Source organism: Halichoerus grypus, chromosome 4 (assembly GCF_964656455.1).
Source record: "Halichoerus grypus chromosome 4, mHalGry1.hap1.1, whole genome shotgun sequence".
NCBI classification, from domain to species: domain Eukaryota; kingdom Metazoa; phylum Chordata; class Mammalia; order Carnivora; family Phocidae; genus Halichoerus; species Halichoerus grypus.
In genome coordinates this window covers 128,371,973-128,396,732 of record NC_135715.1, presented here as the reverse complement: position 1 = coordinate 128,396,732, position 24,760 = coordinate 128,371,973, and the positions used below count along the sequence as shown (strand labels likewise).

The window sequence follows — 24,760 nt, the reverse complement described above, 5'->3', positions numbered from 1 at the left end:
AAAAGAGAGAGGACTCAAATAAATAAGAGGAGAAATAACAACCAACACCACAGAAATATAAACAATCATAAGGAATTTTATGAAAAATTATATGCCAACAAATTGGACAACCTAGAAGAAATGGGTAAATTCCTAGAAACATGTGAACTACCAAAGCTGAAACTGGAAGAAATAGAAAATTTGAATAGACTGATAACCAGCAAAGAAATGGAGCCAGTAAATCCCAACAAACAAAAGTCCAGGACCAGATGGATTCACAGGCAAATTTTACCAAACATTTAAAGAATTAATACCTATTCCTCTTAAACTACTCCAAAAAATAGAAAAGTTTTCAATTAGCAATAATCGCGCCTTGGATAAACCTCATTGGCTACGATACTGCCACTGCGCAAAGCTACTCCAAAAAATAGAAAAGGAAGGAAAGCTTCCGAATTCATCCTATGAGGGCAGCATTGCCCAGATACCAAAGCCAGATAAAGACACCACAAAAAAGGAGAACTACAGGCCAATATCCCTGATGAACACAGATGCCAAAAATCTCAACAGAATACTAGGAAACCATATTCAACAATACATTTAAAAAATAATTCACCACAACCAAGTGGGATTTATTCCTGGGTTGTGAGTGTGGTTCAATATTCACAAATCAATCAATGTGATACATCACATCAATAGGAGAAAGGATAAGAACCATATGATCCTTTCAATAGACTCCAGAAAAAGCATTTCACAAAGTACAACATCCACTCATGATAAAAACCCTCAACAAAATAGGTTAGAGGGAACATACCTCCACATAATAAGGGCCATCTATGAAAAACCCGCAGCTAACATCATCCTTAATGGGAAAAAAACTGAGAGATTTCCCCTAAGGTCAGGAACAAGACAAAGATGTCCACTCTCACCACTTTTATTCAACATAGTACCAGAAGTCCTAGCCATAGCAGTCAGATAAGAAAAATAAATAAATAAATAAATAAATAAATAAATAAATGGAATCCAAATCAGTAAGGAAGAAGTAAAACTTTCACTATTTGCAGATGACATGATACTATATATAGAAAACCCTAAAGACTCCACCAAAAAAAAAAAAAAAAAAAAAAAAAGACAAACAAACCCTGCTAGAACTGATAAACAAATTCAGTAAAGTCACAGGATACAAAATCAAGGTACAGAAATCTGCATCTGTACACACCAATAATGAAACACCAGAAAGAGAGATTAAGAAAACAATCCCATTTACAATTGCACCCAAAATAATAAGATATATAAGAACAAACCTAACCAAAGTAGTTAAAGACCTATACCCTAATACTATAAAACACTAATAAAAGAAATTATGACACAAGAAATGGAGAGACATTCTATGCTCATGGATTGGAAGAACAAATATTGTTAAAATGTCTATACTACCCAAAGTAATCTGCACATTGAATGCAATCTCTATCAAAATACCAACAGCATTTTTCACAGAACTAAAACAACCAATACTAAAATTTATATGGAACCACAAAAGACCCTGAATAGCCAAAGCTATCTTAAAAAAGAAAAGCAAAGCTAGAAGTATCGCAATTCCAGACTTCAAGTTGTATTACTAAGCTGTAGTAATCAAAACAGTGTGGTACTGGCACAAAAATAGACACAAAGATCGATGGAACAGAATGGAAAACTCAGAAATAAACTACAATTATATGGTCAATTAATCTTTAAACTACAATTATATGGTCAATTAATCTTCAACATAGCAAGAAAGAACATCCCCAGTAGGAAAAAGACAGTCTCTTCAACAAATGGTGTTGAAAAACTAGACGGCAACATGTAAAAGAATGAAACTGGACACTTTCTTACACCATACACAAAAATAAATTCAAATGAATTAAAGACCTAAATGTGAGACCCGAAACCATAACTATCCTAGAGGAGAACACAGGCAGTAACTTCTTTAACATCAGCCATGCAACTTCTTTTAAGATATGTCTCTCGAGGCAAGGGAAACAAAAGCAAAAATAAACTATTGAGTCTACATCAAAATAAAAAGCTTCAACACAGAAAAAAATTGAAAGAAACAATCAACAAAACTAAAAGACAACCTATGGAATGGGAGAAGATGTTTGCAAAGGACAAAGGATATCTGATAAAGGGTTAGCATCCAAAATATATAAAGAACTTATCAAACCTAACACGCAAAAAACAAATAATCCAATTAAAAAATGGGCAGAAGACATGAACAGACATTCTCCAAAGAAGATGTCCAGATGGCCAACAGACACATGAAAAGATGCTCATCATCACTTATCATCATGGAAATGCAAATCAAAACTACAATGCGATATCACCTCATACCTCTCAGAATGGCTAAAATCAACACAAGAAACAACAGGTGTTGATGAGATGTGGAGAAAGGGAAACCCTCTTGCACTGTTAGTGGGAATGCAAACTGGTGCAGCCAATGTGGAAAATAGTATGGAGGGTCCTCAGAAAGTTAAAAATAGAACTACCTTATGATCCAACAATCACACTACTGGGTATTTACCCAAAGAATATAAAAACACCAATTCAAAGGGATACACGCACCTCGGTGTTTATAGCAGCATTATTTACAACAGCTAAGATATGGAAGCAGCCCAACTGTCCATCAGCTGACGAATGGATACAGAAGATGTAGTGTCTGTGTGTGTGTGTGTGTGTGTGTGTGTGTGTGTGTATGTATGTATATATACTATTCAGCCATTAAAAAAAAGAATGAAATCTTGCCATTTACAATGACATGGATGCAGCTAGAGAGTATAAGCTAAACAGAATAAGCCAGTCAGAGTAAGACAAATACCATATGATTTTACTCATATGTGGAATTTAAGAAACAAAACAAACACACACAAAAAAAAGAGAGAGAGAGAGAAAGAGACAAAGCAAGAAACAGATTCTTAATTATAGAAAACAATCTGATGGTTACCAGAAGGGGGTGGGGGTGGGGGAGATGGGTTAAATAGGTGATGGGGATTGAGGAGTGCACTAGATGATATATGAAACTGAAACTAATATATATACTAATATATTGTACACTTGACACTAATATAACACTGTAGGTTAACTAACTGGAATGAAAAATAACTTTAAAAAATTCAGCATCAGATAAAGCTTCATAGAACAAAAAACAATGAAAAAAGCTGATTTAATATGAGACAGGCTACCATAGCAAGAAGGTCTGGATAGTCGGTCTCAGGGCATCCGAATAACAGAATAACTGTCAGCATGTAGTGGACATATCTGGCTTCATGCAGAACTATGTCATTTCTTTTCTTTTTTTTTTTAATGTTTTATTTATTTATTCATGAGAGTCAGAGAGAGAGAGAGAGAGAGGCAGAGGCAGAGGGAGAAGCAGGCTCCCCGCCTAGCAGGGAGCCCGATGCGGGACTCGATCCCAGGACCCTGGGATCATGACCTGAGCCGAAGGCAGACGCTTAACCATCTGAGCTACCCAGGCGCCCCAGAACTATGTCATTTCGTGAAGACCCTTCCAATTGCATGAGCTTGTGATTATTCATGGAGGAAATTCTTTTGTATCATTTACAAAAAGTTTGACCTCTACAACTTCAGCTTTATGGAAAAAGTGAGACAAAACTATTTTCCAGGCAATGATTTAAGAGGGAAAAATATTTACGAGGTACTAGATTGTGATGTCTTGCAATGTAAGGTGCAATAAAACAAATGAGTTTTTTCTTCATCCAAGAGGTAGTTTTCATTGATTCAGATTTTAAAATATATAGTTAAGTACATATGTACATTACTGAAGTATTTGAAGGGAGAGTTAACATTTTAATAGTACATGTGATTAATGATGTCTTGCATGAAGTCAAAGCAAGAAAAGTCAGTGCGAATGACCTCTGAATTGAAAAAAAATGCAGGCTGAAATGTCTTCAGTAATTATTTTGGCTGCATAAAGTCTGAAGCAATGAGAGAGGTTTCAAAGTTCTTTTATAGAACCCATAGGACTTAATATATCATAAGCAATAAAGTCTTGGGAAGAATTATGGCTACTTATTTAGATTAAAGTATGACAACTAGTAATAACATTATTCTAGTTGTAGTCATCATGCACAGCCCACCCTTGCCAAATTCGCGAAGCAATGAAAAACGAAAACAAAAACTTTTTCTTGAGTTATTCTAGTAATTTTGAACAGCTGCAACTAGTCTGTGAGAGCATAATCTTGCCAAAGATATTTTGTCATGCCCTTTATTTATCATCGAGTCAAATATTCCTTATATTTCAATACCAGTTAATCTTCTTTCTTATTTCTCAGAAATATGAATGCAACTAGCCAGGCCAAAGATGGTGTCAAGCTTTTCATACTGTCTCTTATTCATTAATCATACATATGAAACACCTAAGATATTTAAGTAGTTAAGATCAACACTTAGGTTGAAGTCCTGGCATGGTTCATTGCCACAGGGATGAAATGTAGAGCACCCCAGGGACTAAGCATTTCTCCCAGTGTGTGAACGCCCACTGTTGCATTCTTTGGGGTTTTGATGTTTGTTCAAATATAAGCGAGTAAGTTGTGAATTTTAGCTCATCTGTGTCCTTAGCCAGTTTCCTTTGCCCTACATCCCTCTCTTCTACTTAGAGATTCACCCTAGCTGACTCTTCCAACTCTAGTCTGAGGAGTGCCCTCTGTTGCCCTGGCTGCGCACCAAATCTACCCAGGAAAGGCCAAAACAAATAGCACCATTGCGAGACGTTACAAAATGGCTGTCACTTTGCCAGAAGCTCCAGCAGACTCACAGGCCCTCAGGGGGTCTCTGGGGATGAGTTGTGTCTAACACTCAAGTCTCCAGACTTTCTGAAACTCTGCTGCCCAGGGATCAATGCTTTTCTTATAGGTAGAAGGTGAAGATAATTTCAGGATGACTCTTCTGACTCATGTACAGAGCTAGCCCATGGCCTCTGAGTAGAAGAAAGGTAAAGACAATGTCCTTTCAAGTGGAGATGGGTAGGTAAATGGCTGCCTGGTCACACCAGGAAAGCAAAAGCACTTCAAACTCACTGGGTTATGCCTGCCCAATAAGACCCATTATACAGTATTTTTGAGTAATGTTACTAATCTAACAATGGACAACCGCTGGAAGACTTTGAGAAGAGAAAGTGTGTTTTTAAAAGGTTATTCTGGCTGCCCTGCTGAACATAGACTGAAGAGGACAAGAATGAGAGGGACGAGATGAGTCCAGAGTCCACCGTAGTGGTATGGGTAAGAGAGGATGATGGCTTGGTTTAAGGTGCTGTTGTGTGGGCAATGTCTACAAGAAAACAGTGTTCCATTTTAGAAGAATTTTATCTGAGGACCTTTTTTGTGGAAATAATCACAAAGCATAGCTGATTACAAAGGCCACTTCTAGTACCCTAAAATATAACTATGTCATCTATATGTAGTAGTGTGCCTTTAGCCAACCTCTCTGTGTTTCAACTTCCTCTTCCATAAAATGGGTTAATCATACTACTTACCTCATGAGATTGTTTTGAGAATTAAGAGCATTAATATACATAAATCTCTTAGAACAAAGTTTTGCACATAGAAAGTATAAATAAATACAGTTATTATTAATTTTCTATTCTCTATACTACAGAGTGACAAGTGGGAGGGCATAGATAAAAGTCTTTCAAAATTTGCACAAAATCATTACATTTTACATTATAATGTAAAAAAAGGATAAAAAGACAACCTTGCTTTACCACATTGATAAATACTATCTGATCTCTTATGAACTAATCTTTGTATTTACTGACTCTGACCTTGCAGACTGTCACTATTGAACAAAATTCAGTTTAGGTATGGCTAATTCCTGTCCTCAGTATCAAAACACAGAAGAAGTCTTCAAAAGACTAACAGTTCTCCTTGCAGGGAGAAGTGAGGATATTTCTTCTCTTCTTGTGCCCTAAGGAATGACAGTGCCCATGTCTCCTCCATGGCTCCAGCTCTTGCTGGTAGCACCCCCAGCCCTTGTCCCCAGCAATCACTGCTCATTATGGTCCTAGCTCCACCCTCAGTCCAGCTTCTGGTTTCTGGTAACCACATATTCATCTGTTGTCCCTTCAGACTAAGAGTGATTAGAGCTTCTCTGGGTTGCCTTAACTGACCCTTGTTTAGCTTCTCTGCTTTCCATCACCTGGGTGATCAATTCCCTGTATTAATTCCCTCCATCTGAAAGATGGAGGGAGGCTTCTGTTTTTCCAGCTACATGCTGAATGATAGAATGTTCATGGAGGTGATTAAGTAGAACACATTGGCAAAGATCAAATCCCACTACGCACAGAATTACATAAACTTTTGGAGGCAGGAAATTTGGGGAAGATACTTTATCTACCATGAGCTTTCAAAATAATTTTAAATGATGTTTAAAGTTTTGTTATAAAGATATGGCTGCTGGGGTGCCTGGCTGGCTCAGTCGGTGGAGCATGAGACTCTTAATCTCAGGGTTGTGAGTTCAAGCCCCCCATCAGGTGTAGAAATTACTTAAAAAATAAAATCTTTGGGGTGTCTGGGTGGCTCAGTCAGTTAAGCATCTTCCTTTGGCTCAGGTCATGATCCCAGGGTCCTGGGATTGAGCTCTGCATCAGGCTCCTTACTCAGCAGAGAGCCTGCTTCTCCCTCTCCCTCTGCTGCTCCCTCTGCTTGTGCTCTCTCTCTCTCTGTCAAATAAATAAATAAAATCTTTGGAAAAAAAAAAAAGACATGGCTGCTTTTTTTTAGAAACACACAGAAATGTCAAATAAAAACATACCTATTAATTACTATTAATATACCTCTCCTATATTTACTGTGCATTTTACAGTCATATTTGGGGTCGGTGCCAGGGAGAAGCAGTATTTACATTTAACCAACTAAATTATGGCTTGTTAGATCTGAGCTATTTAAGATAGCATAGATACAAATTTAACATTAATTATATGATACCAAAGCTTGAAAGAGGTGGGAAGGAGAGAAATGAGGATCTATTAATCAAGAATTATTTAACCCCCTCTTCTGCTGAATGAAACTAGCAGGACACAGTGGCAGTTACAACAGAGGAACAAGTAGTCTTTGTAATCCAGGGGCTTTCTGCTAGCACGGAACAAGAAAACACAGAAGGAAACTTCCAACTTCATATTTTACCTTAATTCCTAAATAATTTATCTTCAAAGACATATTCTTGAGCTTTCTCTTTTTATCCATGAACACTCTACATCACATATAATACGAGGATGTTGTTCACACGACTTCAGTTTAATCTTACAAATTAATTATATTCTTCATGGTAATTGATATATTCCAAAGATCTCAAAAAATATATATAAATTAAATGTTCGAGAATCACTCAAGTTGAAAGAACTTACTTCTAAAAATATAAAATATTCTAGAATTTGAGGGAATGTAAAGAATTTATTGCATTGATCATTTAGTGAACCAAGAAAGTCTGTATGCCAACCAAGAATCATTATGAATTCATCTATAAAAATCCTCATTAAAATGCATTCCTTAATTTCTCTTCATTACTTGCTTTCTTGTTAATGGCTATTCTATCACCTTAGGATTCCAGGAAGAGGTCAAATAGCAAATGGGGGTCTTGCCCTCAAAGGGAAGAACTTCCTTAATTTTACAAAGGCTACAGACAGCCTGCCTTCTGTGCTGGAGGTCAGAGAAGAGTGAAGCAAACTCACTCTCCTGTTTGTAAGGCAGAGCTGAGTTGGCAGCTCCTCTCTTAATGACTGAATTCCAAGGCCAAAGAACTCGACAACTTCTTGTTGTACTAGCCTCGGTCCCATGGAGCACAATTTGGAGTGTTCCATTTTTTAAAAGATTTAAAATAATAATATGTTTTGCAACTTTCTACTACAGTAGTTTAAAATCAGAATATGTTATCAAAGAGAGGATGTGGAGAAAGGGGAACACTCTTACATTGTTGCTGGGAATGCAAGCTGGTACAGCCACTCAGAAAAACGGTATGGAGGTTCCTCAAGAAATTAAAAATAGAGCTACCCTACGACCCAGCAATTTCACTACTAGGTATTTACCCCAAAGATACACAGATGTAGTGATCCAAAGGGGCACCTGCACCCCAATGTTCATAGCAGCAATGTCCACAATAGCCAAACTGTGGAAAGAGCTGAGATGTCCATCAACAGATGAATGGATAAAGATGTGGTGTATATACATATATATATATATATATATATATATATATATATATGTATACACACACACACACACACAATGGAATATTACTCAGTCATCAGAAAGGATGAATACTTACTATTTACATTGATGTGGATAGAACTGGAGGTTATTATGCTGAGCAAAATAAGTCAATCAGAGAAAGACAATTATCATAAGGTTTCACTCATGTGTGGAACATAAGAAACAGGGCAGAAGACCATAGGGGAAGGGAGGGAAAACAGAATGGGAAGTCATCAGAGAGGGAGAAAAACAATGAGAGACTTAACTATAGGAAACAAACTGAGGGTTGCTGGAGGGGAGGTGGGTGGGAGGATGGGGTAATTGGGTGATGGGCTCTTTAAGAGGGCTCGTGATGTGATGAGCACTGGGTTTATATGAAACTGATAAATTATTAAACACTACATCTGAAACTAATGATATACTATATGTTGGCTAATTGTATTTAAATAAAAAAGCGGGGGGGCTTGGTGGCTCAGTCTGTTAAGTTTCTGCCTTCAGCTCAGGTCATGATCTCAGGATCCTGGGATCTAGCCCCACATTGGGCTCCTTGCTCAGTGAGGAGTCTGCTTCTCCCTCTCCCTCTGCCTCTCTGCCTAGCTGGTCTCTCTCGCTCAAATAAATAAAATCTTAAAAAAAAAATTAAAATTAAAAAAATAAAAGAATATATTATCAAAGGTCATCTCAGTTTGATGTTGACAATAAATTATCAAAAAGTATTACAAAATTATGAACCAACCAGCATAATCATATTTTCTACTGGAAAGCTCTTTTTCTTTTTATCTCTTGCTGCTTCTTTCCTTCTCTTTCTCTTCTTCTCCTTTCTCCCTTTCATTTCACTCCTTCTCCTTTCTGCCCTCCTCTCCCTTCATATTTCTTTATTTCACATAAAACCTGGTCCCTAACACTCCCTCACGTTCCAACCCCATTCCTGACACCTAATTATTTCCTTCTCCACAAAATATCTTAAAATTTTATCTGTACTCACTTCCTAGCTCTTTAAACCACTCGAAATCAAGACTTCACCACCACATTTTAAAATTTAAATTGTTATTTGTGAAAGTTATGGACACTATCCCAGTGTCACCAGCAATTGACAAAATCAACAATGACAATGTTAGAGTATCATTGAGAAAATTCACCAGCTATTGGAAATCAATTGTGATGTGCCATATCCCAAATGTAATCTATACACTATACTCAGACTATAATCAGGTCTTGTATTCATATAACAAAGTTTCTGCAGATATCAGAATAACTCAAATCAAACCAACTTTGAGTGATAGACTAGTCAGGGCCACAGGCATACTAGGGGTGAGACCTGAGTGTCCCTTAAAAGAAATTAATATTGCTGTTATCAATCATGGGAAGTGAGGAAATGAAGCCTGGGGGAAGGATGCCTTACAGTGGGGTGAGGAAACAAATATTTCGTCTTTCTCTAGGGCTGGCGGTCAATGTGGACTCTTAGCCATAGTGAGCTGTGGAAATTCTGGTGGTGGGGGTGAACTGCCCGGGTCATGTGGCAGCCAAGAAAATAAAGCTGGAAGCCAGTGGGCCTGGGCCTAGAATAGTTGTAAATATTCTCTGTGTTTTCCTTCCATTGTATCATTCCCTCCTCTTTCGCTGTTTTTTTTTTTTTTTTAAAGGCATACCCTCATCTTATTTGCGCAATGAGTAATTAGAAAAAGTTCTGTGTCTCAGTCTGGACTGAAAAGGTAGCGAATACAGCATTTCCTCCCCCAAGTCTGGAATGGCAGAATGGCAGTATCAGCAAGAGCAGAGGCAGCAGCTCTGGGGGGAAATGAGGAGGCCTAGCAGAACCATATGGAGGTGGCCTTGTTTCTACAGACCCCTGAGGCAATAAACAGAAACTCAGGAAGAGCAGAGGGTGCTGGTTCCTGACAGAATCAGTGGGAGCTCAAATCAGTGTGGTGTGGATTGCATTTATGTCTATATCAAATTTAAAGACGATTAAAACTAATTCATAGGAAACTCAGGCAACAGAAAACTATACAGTGAGTTTTATGGATTTTAATCCAACATAGTAAACATTCGTTCAGTGTTATAGACTGTGCTTTTGAGAAATTTACAATCCACAATAAAAATTCCAAATAAAGGGGCGCCTGGGTGGCTCAGTCGTTGGGCGTCTGCCTTCGGCTCAGGTCATGGTCCCAGGGTCCTGGGATCGAGCCCCGCATCAAGCCGGGCATTGGGCTCCCTGCTCAGCGGGAAGCCTGCTTCTCCCTCTCCCACTCCCCCTGTTTGTTTTCCCCCTCTCGCTGTGTCTCTCTCTCTGTCAAATAAATAAAATCTTTAAAAAAAAATTCCAAATAAAAGAGGAAATAATAAAGGCCTACAAGTAGCTCAGAATTTAATGGGCATACAGAAGGAAGAAAATTTTATTTCTGAGCTGGGGATTGAGGTAAGGTTTAATGTGTATCATGACAGGGCCGGTGATGATATAATCCAAAGAAGAATCCAGGCGACACAATATAGGTGTGAAACACACTTCCATCATGCACCAGTTGGAAATTGTGCTCAGGTATAAACAACCGAAAACCCAATGTATAAGTTAACTGAATTAAACGTTCATCTTTTTACCCAACAAGAATTTCCGGACAGGTGTCAGTGCAGTGGCTCTCAGACCGTCAACATCCCAGGCTCTTTCATCTTTCTGCTCTACCTTCCTTAGTGTTCCAGTGTTCCATCTCAGCCGGCTTTCTAAAGGATAAGGAGAAAGAATGAGCCATGGAAGAGACAAGAAAATGTTGCCCAAACCCCCAGCAGACTACCATTTAGGTATCCTTGGCTAGAAGTATGTGGAAAGACTTCAGTCCTTAGGGCACCTGGGCTGTTCATTCATTTAAGCATCTGACTCTTGATTTCAGCTCAGGTCATGATCTCAGGGTTCTGATCTCAGGGTCAGGAGACTGAACTCCACATTGGGCTCCGCAGGATTGCCTCTCTCCCTCTGCCTCTGTCCCGCCCCACTCCCCCCGCCCCCGGCCCCTGCTCGCGTGTGCACTCTCACGCTCTCTAAAGAAAAACAAAAAAGGCTTGCTCCATGTTATCAGGAAGATTGAGATATGTACTTTTTGTTTTCTTCTTGTTTTAGCTGATCACACTGTTAATAACCCTTCCAAAAAAATAAAAATCAGGGTTCTGCTACAGAAAAAAAGGAAGAAAGATTATTAAGTTGGTAACTACCCGGATGCGCCAACATCCCACTCATTAACTATGCAGCCTAGGATAAAAATCACTAACATTTCCGTATGGCAGTTTCCTTACCTGTGAAATGGTTATAATAATATCTTCCTAGTATGTGTTTGGGTGGGGATCAGGGACTATGTATTCAGGATGTTCAATGTAGTCCTGACAAGTTAGGAGAGTATGATAAAGTGTGACTGCTGTTACTGTTTGGTTAATTCGTTGGTTGGTTGGTTGGTTAGGAATTGAAGGAGGAGTCAGGTTTCAATAGGTAAATATTGGAAGAATAAAATTTTAGATGAAGGAAACAAGAATGGAAAAACATGGAATTAGAAAAAAAATATGTAAGAAAGTTTAAAGTGTGTTCAGGAAATTTTATATAGTTCAGGAAGACTGTCACCCCTGTGAAAGGGAAAAAGTGAATGGTAACGCTTGAAAGTTAGGTTGCAACTGGGTCATACGCTGAGTGCTGGCAGGTAGTGGGGGGGAACAGGGGTATAAGAGCCAGGTCAAGGGGTATGGATGCCTTGGCAGATAATGTGGAAGCAGTGAAAGTTTCAATGCAGGATTAAGTGCAAGCTGTGCTTCATGCTGACCACTCTGACAGCAGTGCATAAGATATACTTGGGAGCTGGAGGGAAACCAAAGCAAGGAGAAGAGTAAGGAAATTAATTTATATCCAAGCCAGACATAGTAAGAGCCTGAAGTGAGACAGCAGCAACAGAATGGAAAAGAGGGACTGATTCCGGAGTCATTTTTAAAGCATTAATTACAGAATTTGGCATCCAACAGAATAGGTCTGGCATCCAACAGAAAGGTCAGGGAAAAGATGGTGCCAAGGTAATGAGCTAAAATTTCAAGCTTAGTGGTGTCATTACCCAGGGTGGAGGGTAGAGAGGAGGCCAGGGAGAAAGAGGACCACGTTTAAAAAAGTGGAAGGAAAGAATGGAGAGGGAAGTTGAAGGGAGGGGAGAGATGGAAAAATACTGAGAGTAGAAAGATTTAGTCATGTAAAATAAGATGTATAAAAATGGTTATATTGCAAGGGGTTGTTTAATCCATAGAAGGAATTTTCTCAGGCAAATGACTGAATCTGTAGCAGCTAGATGCCTAAGCCGAGTCATGTGCGAATCCGGCTGTGTGGGGAGGCACCGCCCCTGTACGCTTTAGAACATCTACTTGCTGTTGCAACGACATTAGCATAGAAATAGTCCAAAAGTACGCAAACAAGTTTCTGAAGGAAATTCCCACTACTTAGTCCTTCACTCTCATTAGGATGCAAAATTATTCCTCTGGAAGTATTTGGGCACAGTTTTCCCTTCCTAGAGGCAGAGGGATGAGTTAATTTACCTCTTTAGGATCCCTTGCAACGTTCAGATCTTGTGATCAAGGGCTCTGGGCTCAGTTTCAGCAGTTAATGGTCACAATGGAAACCCAAGGCGAGAGCAGACGGGGGAATCGCTGCTGGAATCAAGGCACTTTGTCACTTTAAGAAGAAGAGAGTAAGGAACATAAGTGGTCTATTGACAGAATTGTTTGCTTATCATTTTTGGCACCTGGCATTTAAAACTGGGCAGGAAACACCTTTGAAAAATGATCATCCCAAACAGTTTAGACTTAATACAGTACTTTCATCTCCATTTCTGGGATTTGGGGTCATTTGGATTTTAACATTGTAGCCTTAAATCATCTAAATACATTCTTAAGTTTGCAGAAAGGGATAATTAGATTCTAGGATCATATTTTTGAAGAATTATTCTGAAAATGCTTTTAGTGAAAGCTTTTATACAGAAATCTTTTCAGTAATTATTCAGCATTATTTCAAGTAAAATTCTAGCTTGTTTCAAACTTCAGAAACCTCTTTGAAAAACATTATGTGTTTTCTTCTAGTATTTTGGTTTGCTTTAGAGATAATCATTTCTCCCTAAATGAAGTCACTGGAATTTACTACAGTATTTAATTTGGTACCTGCTCTGCCTCAGGCACTTAATCAGCCCTGATGTAAAAAGGTACAATTTGATTATGCTAAATTATCTCACTTGTGATTAGGACTAGCTAGTTTCAGGAGTCAAAGTGATTGTAAATAAATTCATATTAGAGGGCTGAATGATTGGAAGTCATGTTTTTCTCATCTTCCTGAATTTTATTACAAGTGAGGTTACAGATCCCATGAGTTTATGGCACTTAACCTAAAAGCAGTAGAAGTGCTAAGCTGGGTATATAATGATATTCATAAATCACCTTATAATAGAAAAAGACTGTTTGTAGCACATCTTCAAGTTGGTAGCTATCTGCAATGAAACTAAGCAGTCCTCTTTCCTCCTTCATATTCATGGAGGTACTCTGCTGGTTTGCATCTCACTTGAGGTTCCCAACTCCTTTTTTTTTTTATGTTATGTTAATCACCATACATTACATCATTAGTTTTTGATGTAGTGTTCCATGATTCATTGTTTGCGTATAACACCCAGTGCTCCATTCAATACGTGCCCTCCTCATCACCAGGATAACCCATCCTCCCACCCCCCTCCCCTCTAGAACCCTCAGTTTGTTTCTCAGAGTCCATAGTCTCTCATGGTTCATCTCCTCCTCCGATTCCCCCCCTTCATTATTCCCTTCCTGCTATCTTCTTCTTCTTTTTTTTTTTTTAACATATAATGTATTATTTGTTTCAGAGGTACACGTCTGCGATTCAACAGTCTTACACAATTCATAGCACTCACCATAGCACATACCCTCCCCAGTGTCTATCACCCAGCCACCCCATCCCTTCCACCCCTCATGACTCCAGCAACCCTCAGTTTGTTTCCTGAGATTAAGAATTCCTCATATCAGTGAGGTCATATGATACATGTCTTTCTCTGATTGACTTATTTTGCTCAGCATAATACCCTCCAGTTCCATCCACATCACTGCAAATGGCAAGATTTCATTCCTTTTGATGGCTGAATAATATTCCATTGTATATATATATACCACATCTTCTTTATCCATTCATCTATCGTTGGACATCTTGGCTCTTTCCGCAGTTTGGCTATTGTGGACATTGCTGCTGTAAACATTGGGGTGCACGTACCCCTTCGGATCCCTACATTTGTATCTTTGGGGTAAATACTAAGTAGTGCAATTGCTGAGTCGTATGGTAGCCCTATTTTCAACTTTTTGAGGAACCTCCATACTGTTTTCCAGAGTGGCTACACCAGCTGGCATTCCCACCAACAGTGTAGGAGGGTTCCCCTTTCTCCGCATCCCCGCCAACATCTGTTGTTTCCTGACTTGTTAATTTTAGGCATTCTGACTGGTATGAGATGGTATCTCATTGAGGCTTTGATTTGGATTTCCCTGATGCTGAGTGATGTTGAGCACTTATGTGTCTATTGGCCATTTGGATGTCTTCTTTGAAAAAATGTCTGTTAATGTCTTCTGCCCATTTCCTGACTGGATCATTTGTTCTTTGGGTGTTGAGTTTGGTAAGTTCTTTATAGATTTTGGATACTAGCCCTTTATCTGATATGTTATTTGCAAATATCTTCTCCCATTCTGTCAGTTGTCTTTTGGTTTTGTTGACTGTTTTTTTTTTTTTTACTGTGCAAAAGCTTTTATCTTGATGAAGTCCCAATAGTTCATTTTTGCCCTTGCTTCCCTTGCCTTTGGCGATGTGTCTAGGAAGAAGTTGCTGCGGCTGAGGTCAAAGAGGTTGCTGCCTGTGTTCTCCTTTGGGATTTTGATGGACTCCTGTCTCACATTTAGGTCTTTCAACCATTTGGAGTCTATTTTTGTGTTTGGTGTAAGGAAATGGTCCACTTTCATTCTTCTGCATGTGGCTGTCCAATTTTCCCAACACCATTTGTTGAAGAGGCGGTCTTTTTTCCATTGGACATTCTTTCCTGCTTTGTCGAAGATTAGTTGACCATAGAGTTGAGGGTCCATTTCTGGGCTCTCTATTCTGTTCCACTGATCTATGTGTCTGTTTTTGTGCCAGTACCATACTGTCTTCATGATTACAGCTTTGTAATAGAGCTTGAAGTCCGGAATTGTGATGCCACCAGCTTTGCTTTTCTTTTTCAACATTCCTCTGGCTATTCGGGGTCTTTTCTGGTTCCATACAAATTTTAGGATTATTTGCTCCATTTTTCTTTGAAAAAACTGGATGGTATTTTGATGGGGATTGCATTGAATGTGTAGATTGCTTTAGGTAGCACTGACATCTTCACAATATTTGTTCTTCCAATCCATGATCATGGAACATTTTTCCATCTCTTTGTGTCTTCCTCAATTTCTTTCATGAGTATTTTATAGTTTTCTGAGTGCAGACTCTTTTCCTCTTTGGTTAGATTTATTCCTAGGTATCTTATGGTTTTGGGTGCAGTTGTAAATGGGATCAACTCCTTAATTTCTCTTTCTTCTGTCTTGTTGTTGGTGTATAGGAATGCCACTGATTTCTGTGCATTGATTTTATATCCTGCCACTTTTCTGAATTTCTATATGAGTTCTAGCAGTTTTGGGGTGGAGTCTTTTGGGTTTTCCACATAAAGTATCATATCATCTGCAAAGAGTGAGAGTTTGATTTCTTCTTTGCTGATTTGGATGCCTTTTATTTCTTTTTGTTGTCTGATTGCTGTGGCTAGGACTTCTAATACTATGTTGAATAGCAGTGGTGATAGTGGACATCCCTGCTGTGTCCTTGACCTTAGGGGGAAAGCTCTCAGTTTTTCCCCATTGAGAATGATATTTGCTGTGGGTTTTTCATAGATGGCTTTTATGATATTGAGGTATGTACCCTGTATCCCTAGACTCTGAAGAGTTTTGATCAAGAAAGGATGCTGTACTTTGTCAAATGTTTTTCTGCATCTATTGAGAGGATCATATGGTTCTTGTTCTTTCTTTTATTAATTTATTGTATCACATTGATTGATTTGCGGATGTTGAACCAATCTTGCAGCCCAGGGATAAATCCCACTTGGTTGTGGTGAATAATCCTTTTAATGTACTGTTGGATCCTATTGGCTAGTATTTTGGTGAGAATTTTTGCATCTGTGTTCATCAAGGATATTGGTCTGTAATTCTCCTTTTTGATGGGGTCTTCATCTGGTTTGGGGATCAAGGTAATGGTGGCCTCATAAAACGAGTTTGGAAGTTTTCCTTCCATTTCTATTTTTTGGAACAGTTTCAGAAGAATAGGTATTAATTCTTCTTTAAATGTTTGGTAGAATTCCCCTGGGAAGCCATCGGGCCTGGGCTCTTGTTTGTTGGGAGATTTTTGATGACTGCTTCAATTTCCTTAGTGGTTATAGGTCTGTTCGGGTTTTCTATTTCTTCCTGGTTCAGTTTTGGTAGTTGATACATCTCTAGGAATGCATCCATTTCTTCCAGATTATCTAATTTGCTGGCATAGAGTTGCTCATAATATGTTCTTATAATTGTTTGTATTTCTTTGGTGTTGGTTGTGATCTCTCCTCTTTCATTCATGATTTTATTTATTTGGGTCATTTCTCTTTTCTTTTTGATAAGTCTGGCCAGGGGTTTATCAAGCTTGTTAATTCTTTCAAAGAACCAGCTCCTAGTTTTGTTGATCTGTTCTACTGTTCTCTTGGTTTCTATTTCATTGATTTCTGCTCTGATTTTTATTATTTCTCTTCTCCTGCTGGGTTTAGGCTTTATTTGCTGTTCTTTCTCCAGCTCCTTTAGGTGTAGGGTTAGATTGTGTATTTGAGATCTTTCTCACTTTTTGAGAAAGGCTTGTACTGCTATATACTTTCCTCTTAGGACCACCTTTGCTGCATCCCAAAGATTTTGAAAAGTTGTGTTTTCATTTTCATTTCTTTCCATGAATTTTTTAAATTCTTCTTTAATTTCCTAATTGACCCATTCGTTCTTTAGTAGGATGCTCTTTAGCCTCCACGTATTTGAGCTCTTTCCAACTTACTTCTTGTGATTGAGTTCTAGTTTCAAAGCATTGTGGTCTGAAAATATGCAGGGAATGATCCCAATCTTTTGGTACCGGTTGAGACCTGATTTGTGACCTAGGATGCGATCTATTCTGGAGAATGTTCCATGGGCACTAGAGAAGAATGTGTATTCTGTTGCTTTGGGATGGAATTTCTGAATATATCTGTGAAGTCCATTTGGTCCAGTGTGTCATTTAAAGTCTTTATTTCCTTGTTGATCTTTTGCTTAGATGATCTGTCCATTTCAATGAGGGGGTTGTTAAAGTCCCCCACTATTATTGTATTGTTGTCGATGTGTTTCTTTGCTTTTGTTATTAATTGGCTTATATACTTGGCTGCTCCCATGTTAGGGGCGTAGATATTTACAATTGTTAGATATTCTTGTTGGATAGATCCTTTAAGTATGACGTAGTGCCCTTCCTCAACTCTTATTATAGTCTTTGGTTTAAAATCTAATTTGTCTGATATAAGGATTGCCACCCCAGCTTTCCTGTGGTGTCCATTAGCATGGTAAATGGTTTTCCACTCCCTCACTTTCAATCTGGAGGTGTCTGTGGGTCTAAAATGAGTCTCTTGCAGACAGCATATCAATGGGTCTTGTTTTTTTTATCCAGTCTGATACCCTGTGTCTTTTGATTGGGGCATTTAGCCCATTTACATTCAGGGTAACTATTGAAAGATATGAATTTAGTGCCATTGTATTGCCTCTAAGGTGACTGTTACTGTATATTGTCTGTGTTCCTTTCTGGTCGATGTTACTTTTAGGCTCTCTCTTTGCTTAGAGGACCCCTTTCAATATTTTTTGTAGAGCTGGTTTCGTGTTTGCAAATTCCTTTAGTTTTTGTTTGTCCTGGAGGTTTTTATCTCTCCTATTTTCTATCACAGCTTAGCTGGATATAGTATTCTTGGCTGCATATTTTTCTCATTTAGTGCTCTGAAGATAACATGCCAGTCCTTTCTGGCCTGCCAGGCCTCTGTGGATAGGTCTGTTGTGAATCTAATGTTTCTACCATTGTAGGTTACAGATCTCTTCTCCCAAGCTGTTTCAGGATTTTCTCTTTGTCTCTGAGACTCGTAAGTTTTACTATTAGATGTCAGGGTGTTGACCTATTTTTATTGATTTTGAGAGGGGTTCTCTGTGCCTCCTGGATTTTGATGCCTGTTTCCTTCCCCAAATTCAGGAAGTTCTCTGCTATAATTTGCTCCAATATACCTTCTGCCCCCCTCTCTCTTTCTTCTTCTTCTGGGATCCCAATTATTCTAATGTTGTTTCATCTTAGGGTATCCCTTATCTCTCAAATTCTGCCCTCGTGATCCAGTAGTTGTTAATCTCTTTTTCTCAGCTTCTTTTTTTTCTATCATTTGGTCTTCTGTATCACTAATTCTCTCTTCTGCCTCATCTATCTTAGCAGTTAGAGCCTCCATTTCTGATTGCACCTCATTAATAGCCTTTTTGATTTCGACTTGGTTAGATTTTAGTTCTTTTATTTCTCCAGAGAGGGTTTCTCTAATATCTTCCATGATTTTTTCAAGCCCAGCTAGTATCTTTAAAATCATCATTCTGAACTCTAGTTCCTACATCTTACTAATGTCCATATTGATTAGGTCCCTGGGAGTCGGTACTGCCTCTTGTTCTTTTTCTTGAGGTGATTTTTTTCTGTCTTGTCATTTTGTCCAGAGGAGAATAGATGAATGAGAGAACAAAATGCTAACAGGGTAACAACGACCCCAGAAATATATACACTAAACAAATCAGAAGAGACCTGAAAATGGGTGAAAAGAAAGGGAAAGAAAGAAAAAAAAAGAAAAAGAAAAAGATAAAAACAAACAAACAAACAATAAAAAAACAGAATATGATCAAATATGATCAGGCTGGTGCATAGATCAGTGCCACACACTACATTTTGGGTGTATTTTGGTCTGTTAGAAGAAAGTGCCACCCAAATTTTTACAGAAAGAAAAACATATATGTACAAAAATAAGGGTAAAGACGATGAAGGGATGGAATATGACTGTAAAGATGAAAATTATAAAAGATTTTATAAAAGGAATTGATACAATAAGAAGTTGGTTGAAAAAAGAAAGAAGAGGATTTTTAAAAAAAAGGGAGAGAATGTGATCAGGCAGGAGACTGGAACAAAGCCATACACTAGAGATTTAGGGTATATTTTGATCTGTTAGAAGAAACTGTATCCCAAAATTTTAAAGAGAGAACAACTTATATATATACCAAAAATAAGGTTAACTACTATGAAGGGATAGAATATGACTCTAAATATGAAAAATAAAAAAGATTTTTAGAAAAGGGATTGATAAGATGTTGGCTGAAAAAGGGAAAAGGAAAAATTCAAAAAAAAAAAGAAAGAAAAAGAAAGTTAAAAAAAAGAAATTAACTTTGAAAGACTAAAGAATCATGGGAAAAAAGCTGTGAATTCTATGTGCAGTATTCCCCTAGCACTGGAGTTCTGCCGTTCTCATTGATCGGTACTGGTCTTGGCTGGCTGTTCTTGCTATCTTCTGGGAGAGGGGTCTGTCGCAGTGGTTCTCAGAGGTCTTTGCTGGAGGCGGAATTGCCCCACCCTTGCCGGGTCCGGGCTAAGTAATCTGCTCGGGTTTGCTCTCGGGAGCTTTTGTTCCCTGCAAGCTTTCCGTACAGCTTTGGAGGACGAGAGTGAAAACGGCGGCCTCCCAATCTCTGCCCTGGAAGAGCCAAGAACTAGGGGCCCCACTCCTCAGTGAGCCCTCAGAGAAAAGCAGTCAATCACTCCCGTCTCCCCAGTCTCCAGCTGCCCTCCGTGCTCATCCGGCCTGTCACCGAGCGTTTCTGTCTCTGGCACCTGACTCCGTGTGGAGTCTCCAAACCCAGCAGATCCCCACAGTGCGCTCCCGTGCCACTTCTCCCAGGGGAGAAAGGGGAGTCTCCCCGGATCTGCCACTTGTTGGGTCCCTGCTGGAGGAGCAGTGGCCTGACTGTGCCCCGGATCATGGTTTATGGCAACCCCGAGCTGAGAGCCCACTCCTCGGCTCCTTCTCTGCAGCCGGCTTCCCCACTCTGATCCCTGGGAGTTCTGCCGCACTCAGGCACCCCCGGTCTTTCTGTGACCCCAAGGGTCCTGAGGCCACACCGTCCCAGCGAGGGTTCCACCCCTCGCTTAGCCACTGGAGTACATCCCTCAGCAGAGCCGACTTCTAAAAGTTCCAATTTTGTGCTCTGCTGCTCTATCACTTGCTGGTAGCAGCTGACGGAGGCCCCCTCCCCCGCCGTCTATCTTCCTAATTATCGCCTTAGATTCACTTCTCCACACGTCCTACGTTCCAGAAAGTGGTCTCTTTTCTGTTCAGAGAGTTGCAGCTATTCTTTTCTTCGATCTCCTGTTGAATCCATAGGTGTTCAGAATGGCTTGATCCCTATCTAGTTGAATTCTTGGGACCAGACGAAATTTAGGTCTCCTACTCCTCCGCCATCTTGCTCCTCCAACCAGAGGTTCCCAATTCCTAAAGTAATAATGTCTTGACTGTATGTAAGACCTTCCTTGCAGAGTTTTTTTTTTTTTTGGCAAAAACACCAGTCAAGAAAATAGGAGATGTCTATTATAATCTCCTTTTACATCCCCATAACCACATATTTTATAGACTTAAAAAGTGAAGATTAAGTCAAGGTCATCCAGTTAGAGATTAATTTTTTAACACAAAGTCTAGTGTTCCATTCATTACCTTATCTTTATTACCTTAAAAATCACACTCAGCATGTATTATGTTTAAGCTTTAAAAATCACAGGTTAGTATCTGAATCAGGGTATCATGCCTTATAAGCAGCTTTCTTAATAAATCCATTTGCTCAGTATATAATGCCAAGTTAAAAGAATTTAAAGAACTCAGATTAGGTTGCTTTTTTAGTAATTCTCATTGTGACTTACTGAATTAAATTACAAATTGAAATGCAGCTGAAATAACTCTGTAACTGGTGCTGTTATGGTTAATGAAAAGGTTTCAATCTCTAACACCCATCTCTGGAACATTTATTTTCATGAAAGTGAGTTCTGTTCACCAAGTACTAATGAGACATTTGTTGGGCTAAAACTTTGTGTTCGAATCTTCTTAAGAAAATCACAGCAACAAGCTCAGAGAAGTAGGGGGTATGGATGGGATTCTAATTAGTGCTATTCCAATTAGCATTGATTTCAATTAGTGCTATTGATCTTCAACTACATGGCAGAGCCTGTGCCAGCCACCTTCATGAATATTATGATGTTTAATTCCCCCTCAAACATGATGAGGTAGGCATGGCAATCTCTATTTCACAAATGATAAAATTTCAGGTTTCTGAGATTTAGTTTGATGTTCTGTCCATAAGCTTCACAGTGGCAAAATAAGTTGTCTGAACCTTGCATTGGGGCCCAAGGATAGATTAGTATATAGTATTTATTATGATGATAATATTTATCATGAATTGGTTAATTCATTTATAAATTGGGCTGATATTATTGGCAAACAAATGAAGCTATACTTGAATAAAATGGAACTTCAGTAGGGCTGTGGTAATGGAACATATTGTGGAACTTTATATATTTCTATATTGCTTAAATGTTTATTAAATACTAATTGTAACTAAAAACAAGCAAAATATAAGAAAATGATAAGAAAACTTTGGTTAGATTTACTTGAAGTCTGGGGATGTCCACTTATTTTCATTTGATGCTGGGTCTCCATAATATGTGTGGTGGGAATCAATAACAACAGCAACAACAAATAATAATAATTGCAAACATGTATGTTATATATAATCGAACATGTTACTGCATGGCTTGTATGTTCTACATATATATATTTTAAGATTTATTTATTTATTTTAGAGAGATTGTGTGCAAGTGGGGGGAGGGGAAGAGGGAGAGGGAGAGAGAGAGTCCTTAAGCAGACTCCCATGGAGCACAGAGCCCAAAGCGGGGCTCAATCCCAGGACACCGAGATCATGACCTGAACCGAAATCAAAATCAAGATTTGGCCACTAAGCCAACTAAGCCACCCAGGCGCCCCTGTTCTCTCTATATTAACTCATTTAATCTTCACAACATTTTGAACTGTAGATAATTATCCCCATTTTAGAGATGAGGTAATTACAACACAGAGAGTTTAAAGAATTTTTCAAATTTACACATATAACAGGTAACACACATCCCAAGCAATATGCCTCCTAAATACAGGTCCTTTAACACCTACCCTCTGTTGCCGTACTTATTTGAACTCTCCTATGGCGTAGTTCAACGACTATTAGGTAATGTATCATTTCAATAGTTTTACTTTGGCATTGAAATCACAAATTCCTGGGAGACCTGGGTGGCTCAATTGGTTGGGTGTCTGCGTTTCGCTCAGGTCATGATCCTGGGGTCCTGGGATCGAGTCCCACGTTGGGCTCCTTGCTCAGTGGGGAGCCTTCTTCTCCTTCTGCCTGCTGCTTCCCCTGCTTGTGCTCTCTCTCTTTCTCTCTGAAAAATGGATAAATAAAAATATTTTTAAAAAAATCATAAATTCCTAATCCTTACCTGATTTAGTGATTAAAGAACCAAATTACTTTCAATTCAATTAAGTACATATCTGTTGAGAGCTTGTCAGATGCCAGACAATCTTCTGGATGCTTAGGATGTATCAGCTACCTTCGGGCAGCTGAAGCGGTAGAAGGAAAAAAAAATTATGTGCCTGAATTCTCCATAAAGTAGAGCCTGTAATCAAGACTTATGTAAGTATAAGTGGATAATTTAGAAGTATGATCTCAGTGGACAAAAGTTAGGGACAGGGAGAATAAAAGAAGGATGGTGGAAGAATCAATTATTGGATGCAATAAATTGACTGCCACTCTTATTCTATAACCAACGGGATACTTTGTAAAAAGTATCCAGGAATATCTGCCTGAGGGAATAACACACCCGCTTCCCTTGGCCAAGAATAGTCCTGCAGGATCAAGTCCCCCCACCTTCAGGTTACACTAATTTTGTACCCCGCAGTTTCCTAAAGGCAGTCTGCCCTGTCAGAGAAGCCCTAAGACAGGACTTTACGATGTGAGTCTGAGGTACGGCACTACATGCCTGAGTGAGGCTGCAACCTCATGAAGCTTGTCAAAGCCCTCAGGGAACCAGCTGACTTCTGCCAAAGCTGGAATCATAGGTGAGGCCAGCAGGATTGAAAGCCATATACAAGCTAAACCATGTAATAATGAACAAACGTAAGTAAATCACATAATATTAAGAAAATGACAAATGCTATTGATAAACAAAAAACAAAATAAAGCAGTTTAAGGAGATTTGGAATGAGGATAGTAAAGGAATTAGGCTGAAATCCAAATACAGTGGTCAGCCTTGCCTCATTAAGAGGGAAATAATTGAGCAAAGATTTGAAGAAGGTGAAGGAACAAGTCACGCAGATAACTGAAACTTAAAAATAATCTGAATACTGGCAATTATTAAGAACTGTTGAATAAGTTCCTTCTCTAATCTTTTTACTTCAACATCTCTAGTTGGAGAGAGGTTTAAAGCGTTTATTAAAATCTACGATTAGTTAGAACTTTTGGTTTGGTTTTCAGGCATTCCATTAACTTCTTTCAATTTACTGTTTTTGTTTCTTTCCTCTCAAGTAAGGCAAGCTTTTATTACTCTTAGGTAAAAAAGACTATATGGTAATGATGTAAAAAATGTACACATCCAACCTAACTTCTCTCTTGGATGGCTGACCCATAGATCGAACTGCTAATGACTTAACATCTTCACATGAATGTCTAATAGACATTTCAAACATATCATGTCCAAAATTAAGCTCCGGATATCCACCCACCCCCTTACTTCAAATGTGCTCATTTTACTTTTAGTTGAGTACAATTCCATTTTTCACGTTTTCAGTGCCATGATTCTTTTCTTTCTCTTACTTTCTATATCTGGTTTGTAATCAAATTCTGATGTCTCTAATTTCAAAATATAGCCAGAATTTAGCCACTTCTTCACAGCCAGAGGCTTGGTTTAAGACACCATCATCCCTCATCTGTATTACAGCAATAACTTCCAATGGTCTCCTTTTCTTGCTTACTCTCCTACAGACTGTTAAAAACTTGCTTCAGATCATGTCATTACTCACTTAAAAGCCTCCAATGGCTTCCTGACCCACCCTAAGTAAAAATCAAAGTCCAACTCTGACTTACAAGGCCCTATATATTCTAACTGCTCATTATCTCTGTGCCTCATCTCCTACTACTTTCTTGTTCCAAGCAGACACACTACCTGCTCTTAAGCCTTTGAACTTGCTATTTTCCCCCACATATCAGATGACTAACTCCTTCTGTTCCTTCAGATTTTTCTCAGCAGTCACTTTCTCAATGAGACCTTTCCCTCACTATGGAGAATAGCACAACTTCCC

The 24,760-nt window shown here is 38.8% G+C and overlaps 1 long non-coding RNA gene and 1 pseudogene across 2 annotated transcripts in view; both read right to left on the bottom strand.

Moving 5' to 3' along the window:
- The window catches only part of LOC118534506 (uncharacterized), a 78,808-nt gene that overhangs the window by 20,690 nt on the left and 33,358 nt on the right, over positions 1-24,760 (bottom strand). Inside the window, exons 2-4 of one of the 2 annotated variants that reach the window (XR_013447194.1) lie at positions 22,580-22,845; positions 12,765-12,900; positions 10,809-10,928 (exon numbers count right to left, since the gene is read on the bottom strand). This is a non-coding gene — a long non-coding RNA (uncharacterized LOC118534506). The remainder of the gene's footprint in view (positions 1-10,808; positions 10,929-12,764; positions 12,901-22,579; positions 22,846-24,760) is intronic. The other variant, XR_013447195.1, reaches the window with a different exon arrangement.
- Positions 265-396, bottom strand: LOC118534513 (U4 spliceosomal RNA; annotated as a pseudogene).